Source organism: Vigna unguiculata, chromosome 8 (genome assembly GCF_037176805.1).
Source record: "Vigna unguiculata cultivar grain cowpea cultivar isolate G323 ecotype 2 chromosome 8, ASM3717680v1, whole genome shotgun sequence".
NCBI classification, from domain to species: Eukaryota; Viridiplantae; Streptophyta; class Magnoliopsida; order Fabales; family Fabaceae; genus Vigna; species Vigna unguiculata.
In genome coordinates, this window is record NC_140799.1 from 20,941,917 (window position 1) to 20,958,964 (window position 17,048).

Below are 17,048 nucleotides of genomic sequence, written 5' to 3' on the forward strand. Positions count from 1 at the left end.
TGGCTTCTAGCACGTTGAACTGCACCTTCTCATCTCCTATCTCCATAGTCAAGGATCCTGCATGCACGTCTATCTTGGTACGTGCTGTCATCATGAATGGTCTTCCCAAGATGATTGTGGTTGAACTCATTCCTTCATCATCCTTCATATCCAAGATGTAGAAATCTGCAGGAAAAATTAACTTGTCCACACGGACAAGCACATCTTCTAGCACACCTGCAGGGTTAACTGTGCTACGGTTGGCCAATTGAATGACCACACCAGTAGACTTAAGAGGTCCAAGATGAAGTGAAGTAAAAACAGATAAAGGCATTACATTAATGGAAGCTCCTAAATCTAACATAGCATTGTCAAACTTAGTACTTCCTATAATGCAGGGAACAGAAAACATACCTGGATCCTTACACTTTTGTGGCATTCTGACTGCAGGCTTCTTGATTAAGCTAGAGACGTTTCTTCCCATGTTCACTACCTCTTTGTCCATAATACGCCTTTTATGTGTACATAATTCTTTGAGAAACTTGGCGTATTTAGGAATTTGTCTCACAGCATCCAACAAAGGGATGTTTATCTCCACTTTTTTGTAAGTATTTAGGATTTCTTTGTCTAGCTCCTCCATCTTTTTAGTTTTTGGTTTCGAACGGTTTGGATAGGGAGGAGGAGGAGAATAAGGAGAAGAATTTTCAGAGGAAGTATTAGGAGATACCAACCTGGAGTTATCACTGGGTGCAGGCATTTCAGATGTTGCTTGTGTTGCTTCATCTGATCTTCCTCTTTTATCATTAGGTACAACTTCATTGTCCTTATCTTCATCTTCTTGGGTATCCCTAAGGCCTTGTATTTGCTTACCCGATCTTAAAGTAATAGCACTTACATTTCTCGGGTTGATTACAGTTTGTGCAGGCAAATTGCTTGAGCCTTGTTGAGACTTCATCTGATTTAACTCATTTGCCATTTGTCCAATCTGGTTCTGCAAGTTTTGATTGGTTGCTTCCATTGTCTGTTTCAACTCATTGATTTGTCCTTTCATCATATCAGCCATCATTTTCATCATTGCCTCCATGTTTGAATCACCAGAGGTTGCCGCTGGTTGTGGTTGTTGCCTCTGTTGAGGTGGAACATAGACTTGTTGGTGTTAAGGTTGTTGATTTCCCCATTTCTGGCTGGGATATTCCTTCCAATCTGGGTTGTACTTGTTGGAGGACAGATCATGGTTGTATTGCTGCCAAGGTGGTCTATTATTGCCATAGATGTTTGCAGCATATGCTTGAGGTTGTTCATTGTCTAACGTCCCTGTCTCTTTTAACATAGAACAAGCCTCTGTAGGATGATTAGTAGAAGCACAAATTCCACATAAAGTAGAAGGGATAGGCTTTTTCTGTAAGTCTGCAAGGTCCTTACCATTGCCGCTAAGTCATCCAACTTCCCTTCTAATTTCTTGTGATCTGCAACATATGAAGCTTCTACTCCATGGGTTCCCTTCAATAGAGTTATAGAATTACTCCTTGTGGAAAATTGTTGATGGTTCGACGCCATAGTTTCAATCAATTGTCTTGCATTTGTTGGCGTTTTGTCCACCAATGACCCTCCACTTGCAGCATCTATCATTTGTCTATCCATGATACTCAATCCCTCATAAAAGTACTGAATGAGGAGATGCTCGTTTATTTGGTGATGAGGACAGGAAGCACATAACTTTTTGAATCTTTCCCAATACTCGTGAAGACTTTCTCTTTCTTGTTGTCTTATCCCATAGATATCTTTGCGAATAGCAGCAACTCTAGATGCTGGAAAAAACTTTTAAAGAAATAATCTTTTCAGAGTCTCCCAAGTATTGATGGATCCTGGCGGAAGGCAGTATAACCAATTCTTAGCGGCATCTTGCAATGAGAATGGGAAAGCCTTAAGCTTGATATGTTCCTCTGTTACTGTTGTAGGTCTCATGGATGAACAAACAACATGAAATTCCTTCAAATGATGGTACGGGTCTTCTCCTGCTAATCCATGGAATTTGGGTAAAAGATGGATTAACCCAGACTTAAGCTCACATTCTCCATCTGGATATTGGATGCACATGTTTTGTGTAATTGCTGCATCCGGTGAAGCCAACTCTCTTATTGTTCTTTCTTCCATTCTATCTTCTTGAATTTCTGGTTCAGGTGATGGATAAGAAGATATGTTAATCACCGGAGGTGATTCTAGCGGTACACTTTCAGTGGTAGGTTCAGATGATGATGATGCTCCTTCAATAGAACACCTGAGTTCAAGTCTCCTACGTGATTTACGCAAGTTCCTTTCAAGTTCTGAATCAAGTTGATAAAATTGACCCGGATTGGCCCGAGTCATGCACTATGCAAGTCCACCTGAAAGTGTTTCCCTGTGTGTTTTTTTTCTTCCTATTCTTGTTTTGGAGAAATATTTCAAGAAAGAATGAGTTAAGATGTCGTTGGGTCTCCTCCCAGGAAAGAGAGGTGCGTCACAGTGGAATCAATCCTGAAAGCTTTGACCACTACTTTAGCAACTTCAGAATTGCTAGTTAGTAGTGAACAAAATAGTTCGGGTTAAGATAACCCTGAGTCGTCTCACAACGAATACGGAATTGATCTCAAATATTTGATTCTTAAAAATGCAATTAAAACTAGCAACTATAAAAATAGGGGTATTTTGATGTGCAAAGAAAATGACACGGAAGATTGTAAACACAATAATAGTAAATAGGTCAATTCCACTGCTTTTTCTAAATAAGATTCTTCATTGGTTATCTAGAGATTAATGTTAAATTAATTATTGTTGTTGATTTACAAATCAATCAATGTAAAGACTCAATTCATTTGTTGGCATCCTCACTTTTAATCAAAGTACAGTCTCAATTAAAAGTGAAAATTGTTAGATTGTCCATAGTAAATTCAATCAAAGTACAGTCTCAATTAATTTTACTATGCCTAATCATGTCTATTCCTTTGTTTCTTTACCAAATAGAAAACTTAATTAATCAAAGTAAAGTCTTGACTAATTTTAGTTAAAGTAATTACCTCTAATCAAATTAAAGTCTCAATTATTGGCAAAAACTTATCTAATCAAATGAAAGTTTCTAAACAAAATCAAAGTAAAGTCTCAATTTAATTTAAAAACCTTTTAACTCATATGATTAGCATGCATGTAGATTTAAAATCATTATTTTCTATTCGATTAAGAAGTAAAGGACATAGATAAACAAAAACCACAACAATAATCAAAATAACAAACACATAAATTCATCTAACCTCAGAATCCATTTAAGAAATTACAGTGGAATCAATCCTAAAAGCTTAGCCCTCCATGGCTTTGATGGAATACATGATGAAATGAAGGAAAGAAAATAAAAGAAAGAATGAGAGATGTGGTGGAGACGGTATCTGCCAAAACCAGAGAGTTCTAAGTGTTAAAGCTGTCTCAGTTGTAAATTGTAAGTCGTCCCGCTTCTGCTCCCTTAAGTCTCTTTATATAGGCTTCAACTGGACTTTGGGCTTTATCTGTCAGTTGCTAAAATCTTTTATTTTTATTTAATAAATTAGCATCTTAATTGTTGTCCAATTTCCAATTCTGCCCCTCTCATTTAACCATATTTGCAGTTTTGACCAAAGTTGACTGCTGACTTTGACCAGTTGACCAGAGTTGACCAGTTTAACTGTCCTATCAGATGCCCAACACGTGGCGCAGAGTACTCTCTCTCCAGAATTAGGGTTTGCTGCTCCTTCCTCCTTCCTCCCTTGGCTGCGCAGGTGCGAATCTGCTGGTGGTGGTGCGCGGAGCTGCGATGGAGGTGAGAACGATGCAGGTGCGGTGGAACATGCTTGGTTCAGGTGGTGTGCGATGGCTGCGGAAGCTGCTGCCATGGTTGTGCGCGAGGAAGAAGAACTCGCGGTGGCCGTGAATCTGAAGGTGGATTCGAGGCTGGTGCAGGTGCGGTGGAACGCTACCGTGACAGGTGGTTTTGCTTGATTGGAGGATGCGCTGCGGATTGGTGGTGGCCGGCGAGATTGGCGTTTTCCGGCGTGAAGGTGGTGACGGAAAATGGCTGGTACAGGTGCTGGTGGCTCGCGGTGGTCGGAAACGGTGGCGGCTGCCATGGTGGTTGATGGTGGTGGCTAGGGTTTGAGGAAAATTAGGGTTAGGGTTTCATGAGTGAGATGGAGGAGATGATGACGTGGCAAGATCTGAGTGGTCAATTAGGTGAGTGGAGGATTATGACACGTGGCTTGTTCTGGTTGGCTAATTTTAAGAGGTGGGGATTGCCACATGGCATGATCTGGTTGAGTGGAGTTTAAGTGGTAGGAGGGGTGCAACTTAGTGAAAACTAGGGGTACAGAACAGGTTTTTGTGGTCCACTTAAGGGAGGAGTGTACAAATAAAAACTGGGGGTGCATTTAGCTCCTGATTTATTCTTTTCCAGAATTTCTTGATTTTGGACTTATTTTGTAACTTTGAATATTTCAAAATCACACTATTAATTGACCAAAAATAAATTCCAGCTGCATTAACAAACGTTAAAATATTCAATAATATTTTATGCAACTAAAATCAATTTTTACGCCACTTTTACCAAACTTACTCAATAAATCCAATAATCACAAATCCTAATTAAATCAATCTTTAAGCACAGAAAATTCAATTAAATCTCCAAATTTAAATATTAAATGAGGGCAAAAATTTGAACTCATCACAAATGGCAATAGAGGAAAGTCATCTATTAGCACAAAGAAAAAGGATGTAAATAGAGGAAAGGCACCTGGTAGCAAAAAAAAAAGCATTCGTGAGTGATGCGAAACCTTGTAATAACAAAGAGGTAACTTTAATGATTAATGTATATATGCATTAAAATTGGTATATTTGTTACATTGCTGAAGATTATGTTAATTTTAAGTTGAAATATATTTTATTTAGTTCTGCATTGAGCACCGCTGCCAAACCAGATACATTGTTGTAGCAAACGCTTTACTTAGCAGTAGTCACCGTGGCATTATTGAATTGACCCCTTTTTCATCATGCCTAAGGATAAAGAAAGAGTTGAACTTCAACTGTGCTTTGCTTAGAGAGGTTTTAAGTCGGTGGGTTCCTATTGGGGAATTCATCCAAGTTAGGCAACAGTTGGTTAAGTTAAGTTGTTTAGATGTGAGCATATGTTTAGGCTTAAGTGTTGCGGGTGATGATGTTGTTTTTGATAGTGAGTTGTGTGGGGAAGTTGGTTTGCTATTTCCTTCAAGGGAAATAAAGGTGAGTGACATCATTAAGAGAATGCGTGATTTGGTTGGTGAGACCGATAATGTGGAAAATGTTTGTCGCCTTTATGGGCTTTTATGTTTTGCTGTTTTGTTTTTCCCTAAGATGTCTAAGAGCCTTACAAACCTTCCTTTTAGGTTATTGGATAACCTAGACACACTGAGGAGGTACCGGTGGGCTAGTCATGTGCACAATTTTTTTATTTCTTCTTTTAATAGATCATCTACAGTTTATAGAGAGAAGTGAAATGACCACACCATATTTGTGTCTGGCTCAGTGGTCGTTGTTCAGGTACATATTTTTTTGAATTGTAATATTTAGTTAATGTGTTTGTTATTTGAGGTGCATTAATAATGTCGAATTTCATAAAGGTGTGGGTCTGTCAAAGGCTTGGTTTGGGAGAAATAAGTGGTACAGTTGCCTTTCCCAGATATTTGTCATGGCCGCTTGTAAGAATGCGGAATGAAAGAATCAAAAAGTGTTTTGAAGTGAACCAGGTGCATTATAGTTGTATATGTAATTGTAAGCGTAGAACTGCCAACCTATATACAGTTATTTGCTGAGTAGTTGTGTTTTAAAACTTTTAATGCTAATTCTACAGTGTATAAGTGTGAAGTCATTGGAATTTGGAAAAAAGAAATTGTGTTTTTTTATCATGATTTTGAAATGTAGCAGTTACCATAATGTGACATTGCATTAGTGTAATATAATTACTGCATGTACAAGATGAATGATGTTTTTGTAGAACAGTACGTATTTGCGAAGCCATGCAATATTTTTTGCATAATTTAGTTGAATTTGAATTTGACATCATGAAGCTCAATGAATTAAACTGCAAACCTGTGTTTCTGGAACTTCAAATCCATGAAATGTGATATGAACAAGTGTTTTATTTGTTTTTGTTTGCTGTGTATTGTGACTTCCCATTTGGATCCAAACTGTTTGTTCGTGTAGGTTCAAATGGATTGGGCATTGACCCAGGAAGAGAGTAACTTTTCGATCTTTTTCGATGAGGTACCTCCAGTGAAGAAGAAGAAGAAAAGTGAATTGGTGGAAAAGCTGAATGAAAACTCCAAACTGCTGCTGAAAATGAAAGCAGATTTGGAAAGGATGAAGACAATTTTTACAACAGAGCTCCAGCACGAGGATTTCACGAGGAGTAGACTAGTTGTTCTGGTGGAGTTGACTTGAGTGGTGGCAAAGATGATGCTCCAAATGTTAAAGCTGAAGAGGGCCAGATTGAGGCTGAGAAGAAAGGTGGTGTAGAGGCCCCAGCAAAAGCAATTGATAGTGAGGAGATATTGGATGATGCAACAAATGAAATTGATGTAGGTGTTAAAGTTGTTGTACCATCCAAAATGGAATCTGGTGACATTAGCATAACATCTCCATGTAAGACTGGTGTAGGTGAAGGAAGTCCTAATGTAGGAAATTTTGGCATTGAGGAACCTGAAAATGCTGCTGAAGGTGGGCCAAGTGCTAAAGAAGAGAAAACTGCTGAAGAGCCCAAGGATGATATGGATTACAGTTTAAGTGAGGATGCTTTGATAATTTTTGAGGCATTGGCCTTTGTTTCACAGCAGATAGGGGATGTAGAAGATGACAACACAAGTGATAGACAAGTGTGTTAAACTAATAATATATTCTTATAATAGGAAGGTTCTAACATGTCTGAAATTTGTGCAGATGTGTGATGAAGATGGCCATGATTCCCTTGAGGAGGTGGCAGCCGCTATGTTGAATGAAGAGAAGGTGATGAAGATTGAAGAATGTGATGACAACCCGGATCTACTAGCAATTGTGCCTTACGTCAATCCTAGTAGCCCTCTTCATCAACAAAGTAGTCCTCTTGGTGAAGCAGTTACTTCTCTTTCTCAAGTACCTGCTCCCCATGTGGAGAAGTTTTTTTTGTATCAAATTGTAACTTCCAAATCAAGAGGGTAATGGTATTCAAATTTTGTTTTGTTATTGTTTGTGTTATTTTAATGACTTTAATATAAATTTATTGACATGACAGATGTTTATTTGTGGAGATCAATGACCAGATCTTGACAAGTACTGAAACTAGAAACTTTGCGCCTCGTGAATGGATTGACAATATGGTAAGATTGGTGGTGTATGTTATTTTGACATGGTAAGGTTGGTGATGACTTTTTTGTTGTTATGTGTGTATGTAGTCCATTCTCTTTGCAGCGACGACATTTATGTTCAAGGAAAAATGTCAAATTGAGAGTATTAGTAGAGTCATATATAGTCCAATGTATACGGTATGTGTTGTGATTTTTTTATATACAATTTTAATTTGTTTGCAAGACTTAATTGTATTAATATTTTATGCAGGATAAGTTTATCCGTGATTGTGCCAAGAGGAAGGTGAACAAACGAGTCTGGTCTTTAGGCTATTAATTAATATGACATGTTACTCGAATTTGTATGTTTAAAGGCACATAATCTGGAGTTGTTGTTCTCTATGTTGATGTCTCCCAACCCAAAAGAGAAACCAACTTTGAAAGTAATCATTGAAGACCTGCCACAACAACCAAATTTGTAAGTTGTTGTGTTTCTGACTTCAAAGTGTTGTTCAATGTTGGAGATGATGAGTTATGTGATACCTGATGTTACTTAATTTGGTTTTCATTTTCAGATTTGACTGTGGTATTATGGTACTAAAATACATGGAACATTGGGAAGCTAACAAAAAGTACAATGGCCAAAGTATGCCTACTTATAGTGGGGTAAGTTTAATGTGCAAGGAGAAAAATTGTTCATTCATGCCTTGAATTGAAAAGTTAAGTTCAATGTATTGAGTTATTCATTTTTTATTGCAGGCGGAGTTGCAGCAGTTTCGGTAAGATTACATATGCGATTGAGTTATGGATCCCCAAAATATTCACCGCGACGTTGTTCTTTACACCATTCAGTACAACACATATGCTTCCCCATCAGTTGATAGAGAGGTTTAGGATTTCAGATTTTGTAAATGACATGGTGGTTTATAAACCTGAACTTAATTAGTTTCTGTATAGAGCATTCAATATAGATATGAACAGATTTATTTTGTTGTACAAATGTTTGCAATGTTGTTGAAACCCAGGACGAAATAAATGGTAAACTTTGGTTTGCTTTTTCACATCATTGTCATAAATATAATTTAGAGTATTGAGAGGTTCCATTTTATGTGCGTAGCAGGTGGTTGGTAAGTGCGAACCTCAAAATGTGTCGGTTGAAATGATTCTGCATATAAGTGTGAAATAATGTGTGCCCTTCTGCTAACCTGAGTCATATGATCTGAACAAAATGTTTAACAGTTGTTGGATTGGATGATAAGTATCTCCTTTGGTGGGGTGAGTAAATTATGGACTCCCTTAAGACTCACAGGAATTGAGAAGGAATAACTATTATGATAAGTTTTGCACCTTATTAATCTTTTGAAAGTGACCAAGTCCCAGATTAAGTGCAAAGCATAGTTATCATAAGTGCAAAGTTGAACTTCATTGCACAATCTTCATTTCATAGACCCACGTACAAGTTATTGACCTTAAGTTTAGTAAATTTATGCTGTTGTCATGGTGGATAAGGTGGGTTAATTAAAGGTGAACCCATTTCAGTAGTTTGTGGTGCCAGAAGTGATTCAGGATATAACTGCGAACTAGGGTGTCTCCTTCTACTAACCTGTGTCATATGATTTGAACAAACTGTTTAACAGTTCTTGGGTTGGATGATAAGTATCCTCTTTGGTGGGGTGAGTAAATTATGGACTCCCTTAAGACTCATAGGAATTGAGAAGGAATAACTATTATGATAGGTTTTGCACCTTGTTAATTTTTTGAAAGTGATCAAATCCCAGATTAAGTGCAAAGCACAGTTATCATAAGTGCAAAGTTGAACTTCATTGCACAATCTTCATTTCATAGACCCACGTACAAGTTATTGACCTTAAGTTTAGTAAATTTATGTTGTTGTCTTGGTGGATGAGGTGAGGTAATTAAAGGTGAACTCATTTCAGTAGTTTGTGGTGTCAGAAGTGATTCAGGATATAACTGCGAACTAAATTGTCCCCTACTACTAACCTGCATCATATGATTTGAAAAAACTATTTAACAATTGTTGGGTTGGATGATAAGTATCCTCTTTGGTGGGGTGAGTAAATTATGGACTCCCTTAAGACTCACACGAATTGAGAAAGAATAACTATTATGATAAATGTCTAACAATTATTCTCAGTACTCCATATCACCTAACCTGCCTTGTATGATTTGAAGATAAATGTCTAAAATTATTCCCTTCCATGATAAGTTTCCCAATTGGAGGCGTGACTAAATTATAGAGTTCGTTTAAATGGTAGAGTCACACCAAATGATAAAGAATTATAGAGTTTGTTTTAAACTTATTGCATATGGAAGACTTCTAGTTTAAATGCAAAGCTCTGTTATCGTAACTGCGAACCTGAAGTTTCCTTCAAAGGAAAACTTAGGTCCACAATCCATTCATAACCTAACTGCCAAAGCACATGATATGTCAACCACAACCACAGTTTAAACAATCACATAACAAAATAATGGGTCCTTACATGGCATACATTACAGTCAAATTATAAATCAAAACACCCATAATGTTTTGCATAAGACAATGTTTTACAGAATATAACTAAACTTAACATTGAGTTGAAGATTTCATCTTAAACCACAATATATAACGAGATATACTTGGCACTATGGTTGTGACTTTGATGATTGCCCTGCCTGAGTGATGAAGGATTATCTTGTTCCTTTTTAAGATTATTGAATATGGTGTGAGTTGATTAAAAAAGCTAAGTGAAATCCCCACTGGACATTAAGATAGCATGCTATCTAGATGTGAAGGTTCCTTTCACAAAGCTCAATAGAAGAAGATGATGGATTGCTTCAAAACAAAAAGGATATGGAAAGCACATAAACCATAGAAAACCAAGAACAATTAAAGGAAGAAGAAAACATAAAATGGAAAGGAAAGAAATGGTAAAAATGTGAGAAGCACGCCACTAAAAGGCTAGGCTAGAAGCCATGGCAACCTTGAAGATGAGTGGATGTGTGCCGCCACTTGCTATGCAAAATAAGGCTTAAAAGTATTCACTCCCAAGGGAGGAAACTCTCATAAATGGTTGAGACACAAGAGTGTTTTTACTTCAAAATGTTCAACCCTTTTACATGTCTAGGAGCACCCCTTATATAGAAGAGTTTAGGGGCCTCTAAGAAAATAAAAGATACCTAAGGATGTCTATACAAAAACCTAACCTTAGCTCCTAGAAACTAGGTCAAATAAGGTTACAAAAATGAGAGACAAAAGAGCTAACTATGGTGTGTGCAAGGCTAATTTCGTTCTAGCACAAAGGAGACAAAGAATGTGTCTCATATGTCTCCAAAAAGTGGCCAAAGTGTGCTAAAAACAAAGGAGACCAAAGGTACATAGGTACACTTGTTTTATGCCTTTACTCTTTCATCCACATCATTTATGCTCCCCAATCACCATGCGCCACCTAGCATTGCTTTCTTACTCCTAATTAACCTACAAAGCAAATAAACATAGATTAACATGTTGGCTTAAGTCAAGTCAACTATAGTCAACAAGTCAAACCTAGTCAAAGGTCAACAAGTCAACTAAAGTTGATTCAACTAAGTCAACTTAGGGAATCAAAAATAACAAACACAAATGAAAGGGATGAAGGATTAGTGAACTTCCTTTCTAAACATGCTTAGTCTTCTTAAGCATGTGCCTTCATCCTTGGTTGGGGTCAATCCTTCATCATCCTCCCCTTCTTGGAGAGAATTTGACCACAAATTCTTTAAGCTTTTGTAGATGGAGCTTGACTTGATTTGGGGAAGGATATGCGCCTCCCTTTTTTGAGCTCTTGTTCCATCCTTTATAAGGATATTACCCTTAGCTTTGGTTAGGCCATCTTTATTTTCTAGAGTACTCTTCCTCTCTTGCTTGTGCTTTGGGCCTTCCTTTTTGGCTTGAGAAGAGAAGGAAGGGTGATGCGCATCTTGCTTTGGAAGAATTTTTTTGTAGGCAAGTAACACCTTAGTGAAAGCTTGCCCCTTTTCTTTTTCTTCTTTATCTTTTCTTATTATATTTCTATCCTTATTAACTTCTTGAGGTGATAGAGGTTGTAAAATGGTCTTTTTCCCATTTATGAAGAAAATGTATTGGTTGGTATGACCATCATGTAAAGTTTGTTTATCAAATTGCCATGGCCTACCTAGTAAGATATGTGTGACTTCCATGGGAACAACATCACATAACACCTCATCTTTGTAGCTTCCTATAGAGAAGTTAATTAGAACTTGTTTATTGACATCTATTTCTCCCTCTTTACTTATCCAAGCAAGCTTGTAGGGCTTAGCATGAGGAATGGTCTCTAAGCTAAGCTTTTCCACCAACCTTGTGCTAGCTACATTAGTACTACTTCCTCCATCAATAATTAGAGAGCAAACCCATTTGTTAATTTTGCATCTAGATTGAAAAATGTTTTCTCTTTGAGTTGGCTCAAGCTCACTTTGATCTTGACCTATCATACGCCATAATAACATAGGGTCTTTCTCAAAAAATTTAGTTTTACTAGAGGAAGAAGATTCTTTTGAAAGAGAATGGAGAGATGAGTGTTCACTTTCAACATCATTACTCTTCTTTAAGATCATGGTCCTTTTGGTTGGGCAATTTAAAGCAATGTGATTATAACCCAAACATTTAAAACATTTAATGGAACTTGATCTTTGAGAAGTGGAATGGTGAATGAGATCACTTGGTGACTTACTTTTACTTGGTGGTTCTTGATGAGAGTTAGAAGGGAACTTATCATGTTTCTTTTTATCCTTTCCCTTCCATGAGTGATTAAAGTAGTGGTTGGGTGAGTAACTCTTTTTTGCCCTTCTTTTTCTTTTCAATTGAATTTCAATCCCAAGGGCAAGTGTGAAAACATTTTCAAGAGTGGAGTACTCATACAACTCTACTTGGTCTTGTATGTCTCTCCTAAGACCACTCACAAATCTTTTTATTTTCTTTGTTAGTTTCTTTTATTTCAACCCTACGCATTTGAGACTCTAATTCTTTAAAGTACTCACTCACACTCATAGAACCTTGGTGAAGCCTTTGGAGCTTCAAAAGAAGTTCCTTCCTATAGGAGGGAGGAACAAATCTAGCGCGCATAAGAAATTTAATGTCCATCCAAGAAGTCGCGGGTGGCCCTTGGTCATAATTCTTACAAACTTTATGCCACAAAGTATTGGCATACTCCAAAAATCCTAAAACTACTAGATCAACTTGTGCTTGATCCTTTACATGATTTTCATTGAAAATTTGATCAACTTTAGCTTACCAATCAAGGAAGATTTTGGGATCACTTCCACCATAGAACTTAGGAATCTTTAGAGTTTGCTTCTCTTGTGATGGGTTGCGCCTAGAATGTCCTCTTTTCCTAGGCTCTCTTTCTTTCTCCCTAGCTTCAAGCCTTTGAATGTGCTCTTGGATTCTTAGGTCACTTTGCTCCTTGTCTTTTCTCAATTGTTCAAAGGCCTCCTTCCTAGACAACTCCAAATCCCGAAGCAATCTCATCAATGTATTGTTTTTGTTTGGTGTAGCTGCATTTGATGAACTTGCCATGATTCCTACAACAAAAACACTCAAATCTGAGACAAAATAAATGGATTAGAGGTTAGACAACATGAAAACCAAGACCAAATCCAACCCAAAATGTAACCCAAGTGTTTAGATCACTCTCCCAAAGTAACAAGGCAAGGCTAGCACTCAAAATCCACCAAAGGAGTGAAGCAAACACTTTTAAAAACTTGTTCAAAACCTTTCAAATGCAATACAATTGTTTTGACCAAAACATCCCAAGAGTTTCAAGAAGAGAAAACTACTAAGACAAAACAAAGAACACCTAGTGACAAGCAAGAAAAGCACAAAAACAAGGAAAGCTAAACTCTAAAGAAGAAAAGTTTGAGACAAAACTTTTAACAAGACTAAAACAAGAAAAGCACATTTTGAAGACTCTATGGAAAGCACTTGACAAGCATCTTCAAGTCCTAAATCATGCATACACCAAGAAAGATCATAACCAAGTTAAAGCATGAAACTAATTAGCCAATATCACCCAATTCTCAAGTATGAAAACTAGTAGCATAACACCTAGTGAAAAACACACTTTTAGTTCACCAAAGAGCAAGGTTGCTCTCGGTTTTTAGGCAAAAATTGGTGCAAATTTTTCTTCTTTCACAACTAGTTTCATAAAATGGTGAGAAAGAGTTTTAGGTGGCTTGGACACTTAGTTCCTTAAGTTTTACACTAATGCAGAATCGTGTTTTTACATCGCCTTATAGGCCTCGGTCATCCCAAACTCGAAGCTTTTGTCCCTCTCTACACGAACTCCACCACACTCCATCGCACCATTGCGCCACCGTCCACCACAGCCACCACTGTTCTCCGACGAAGGTTGTCACTGCTCTGTGCCACTTTGTTGCGACGTTGTGGCTATACGTCAACGGTGCAGGAAGATGGGTTCGTTCCAACAAGTTCGTGTTCGTGGCGGAGAAGAATGGGGTCCTACACAGTTCAGGGGTTGTTGCCGCAATGGTCTGATGTGGTTGCTCCGATGAAGGTTCGAAGGTGCTGCTGTGGAAGAACTCTGGTTCGTTCCAGCGCCTCACTCGTGCTTTGGGGTTTCATGTTGGTGTCAGATGACTCGCGTTCTTCTGTTAGGCGCGATCTGGATTGCTTTTCCATTGAAGATCGAGGCAACGTAGTGATCTCTCACGATTAGGGTTTCGAACGGTGGTGAGGTTTGTTGCGGTGGAGTTCGTGGCGAAATGATGGTGAGGTTCGTTTACGGCGAACGGTGGTGAGGTTCGCTATAGTGAATCTCTAAAAATTTAGAGACTCTATGGCCTCGGTTTCTAGGATAACCGAAGCATAAACGTGGATCTATGGCTTCGGGTCACACCCGAGGCCAAAAACCTTCACCTTTTGGCCTCGCCCCAATATGCTTCGGTTCGAGAACCGGTGCAGAACATCAAAAACAACCGCTGCCAAAAGCCCTTTCTGCACTGGTGTTAGGCCAAAATCAATTTCATGGAGCATACATCAAGCAAGACATAAAGTGAAAGCAAGATTCAAATACTTGGAAAAACAAGAATAAGAAAACTTCAAGTTAACATATGACATATGACTCAAGCAAAAGTTAGGCACATTTAAAGACTCAAACATGTAGCTATCATGCATTTAAACTTTTGGAAATGAAGGTCAATGATTAAGCACACAAAGACATGTTATCCAACAACATATAGGAGTAAGAAGAGTAACAAAAACAGTAGCCAAAACTGCCCAACATAACCTGAAAAACGTTGATTCGCGGTGATCTCGACAGTTTTGACCTTTGCTCATTATTTCAATCATACCTCTCTCCACAGAACTCCAAATGTATTGGTTCTTTTTTTGTTAAAAACTAGACTAACAACGCTTTGTTTGGACATCAAGAACGTAATTTTTGGACCATTGAGAAGGTGCAGTTTAATATTTTAAAATCGTGAACAATTTCTGCCAGCATTGTTTTTATGTGGACCATTCAAAGATAGCTACACAAGACAAGGTTAGAACATGAAAACACCATATTCAAGGACAACCAAAGCTCAAGATACCAAATGATGAAGGATTATCTTGTTCCTTTTTAAGATTATTGAATATGGTGTGAGTTGATTAAGAAAGCTAAGTGAAATCCCCACTGGACATTAAGATAGCATGCTATATAGATGTGAAAGTTCCTTTCACAAAGCTCAATAGAAGAAGATGATGGATTGCTTCAAAACAAAAAGGATATGGAAAGCACATAAACCATAGAAAACCAAGAACAATTAAAGGAAGAAGAAAACATAAAATGGAAAGGAAAGAAATGGTAAAAATGTGAGAAGCACATCACTACAAGGCTAGGCTAGAAGCCATGGCAACCTTGAAGATGAGTGGATGTGTGCCGCCACTTGCTATGCAAGATAAGGCTTAAAAGTATTCACTCCCAAGGGAGGAAACTCTCACAAATGGTTGAGACACAAGAGTGTTTTTACTTCAAAATGTTCAACCCTTTTACATGTCTAGGAGCACCCCTTATATAGAAGAGTTTAGGGGCCTCTAAGAAAATAAAAGATACCTAAGGATGTCTCTACAAAAACCTAACCTTATCTTCTAGAAACTAGGTCAAATAAGGTTACAAAAATGAGAGACAAAAGAGCTAACTATGGTGTGTGCAAGGCTAATTTCGTTCTACCACAAAAGGAGACAAAGAATGTGTCTCATATGTCTCCCAAAAGTGGCCAAAGTGTGCTAAAAACAAAGGAGACCAAAGGTACATAGGTACACTTGTCTTATGCCTTTTACTTTATGCTTTATGCCTTTGCTTTACTCTCTCATCCACATCATTTATGCTCCCCAATCACCATGCGCCACCTAGCATTGCTTTCTTACTCCTAATTAACCTACAAAGCAAATAAACATAGATTAGCATGTTGGCTTAAGTCAAGTCAACTATAGTCAACAAGTCAAACCTAGTCAAAGGTCAACAAGTCAACTAAAGTTGATTCAACTAAGTCAACTTAGGAAATCAAAAATAACAAACACAAATGAAAGGGATGAAGGATTAGTGAACTTCCTTTCTAAACATGCTTAGTCTTCTTAAGCATGTGCCTTCATCCTTGGTTGGGGTCAATCCTTCATCACTAAGTGTTCTTGAATTTCCTGAAAAGATCAATTAGGCTTTTAATCATGTCATCAATGCTGATGTAGGTCATTTCCTCATCTTCATTGTTATCCTCTACTGTCTCCAAAAGGATTTAGTCCACATGCTCCATATTTGAATCCACATTCATTTCCATATTTTGCTGAACTATTGGTTGAACATCATGGTTTACAGTAACTGGTTCAGTGTGGTTCATTTGTTCTTGAACAGGTTGTTGGGGTGGTTCCTTTTCTATATCAACCAAGTGTGAAGCTGCTACCTCTTCCATTGTTGGATCACTGATGTCATGCTTGAAGACCTATGCATTTGTTTACAACACAATCAATAATGTGTTTGGACATGACACAATATAATGAATAAGGTATTAAATATTAGACCTTAACAATATTCCTTAGAGTGATGTTTAAGTACAACTTATCTGCCTTAGGATTGAATACAGACACTTGTTTCAATAAAATCACAACTCCAATACCAATCACTGGACCACATTCAGGATGTGAAACTGCTTTATTGTGAACCCTGGCCTGGGCAGTGTGCTTTGGGTCGTGATAAAATAGTTCACCACCATTAAAATGTTTGTTGAGGAGTTTGAGTGGGACAAAATTTTGGAAATTAAGAACACAATATACCTTAATAGTAAGAAGCAGATCCCCCAACCCATTTCCTTTATACTCCTTCACAACACATGCCACAAAGGGCAATTTGTCAAACACCTTTTTCGTGTACATGGGAGTAACATTTTTCGTGTCACCCCCTTCCACCAAACCTGCATTTGGCATTATTTAGTGCGCTCATATTTTTTCAATGAAGAAGCTTATAACCAAGTTGCAACAGTGTTTCAATCAAAAATTACTGTGGTGTTTGATGAGCATGGTCGCCCATTTCCAAGCATTTGATTCAAAGTCACGAGCAAAAGTTGCAGCAGTAATGTGCCTCATAAACTGCTGTGTGGACTCCTGTCTTCCTGCCACACGGTTCATGATCACAGCTTGATAATTTCCTATTGGACCAGGGATCAAAGACGTGCTTC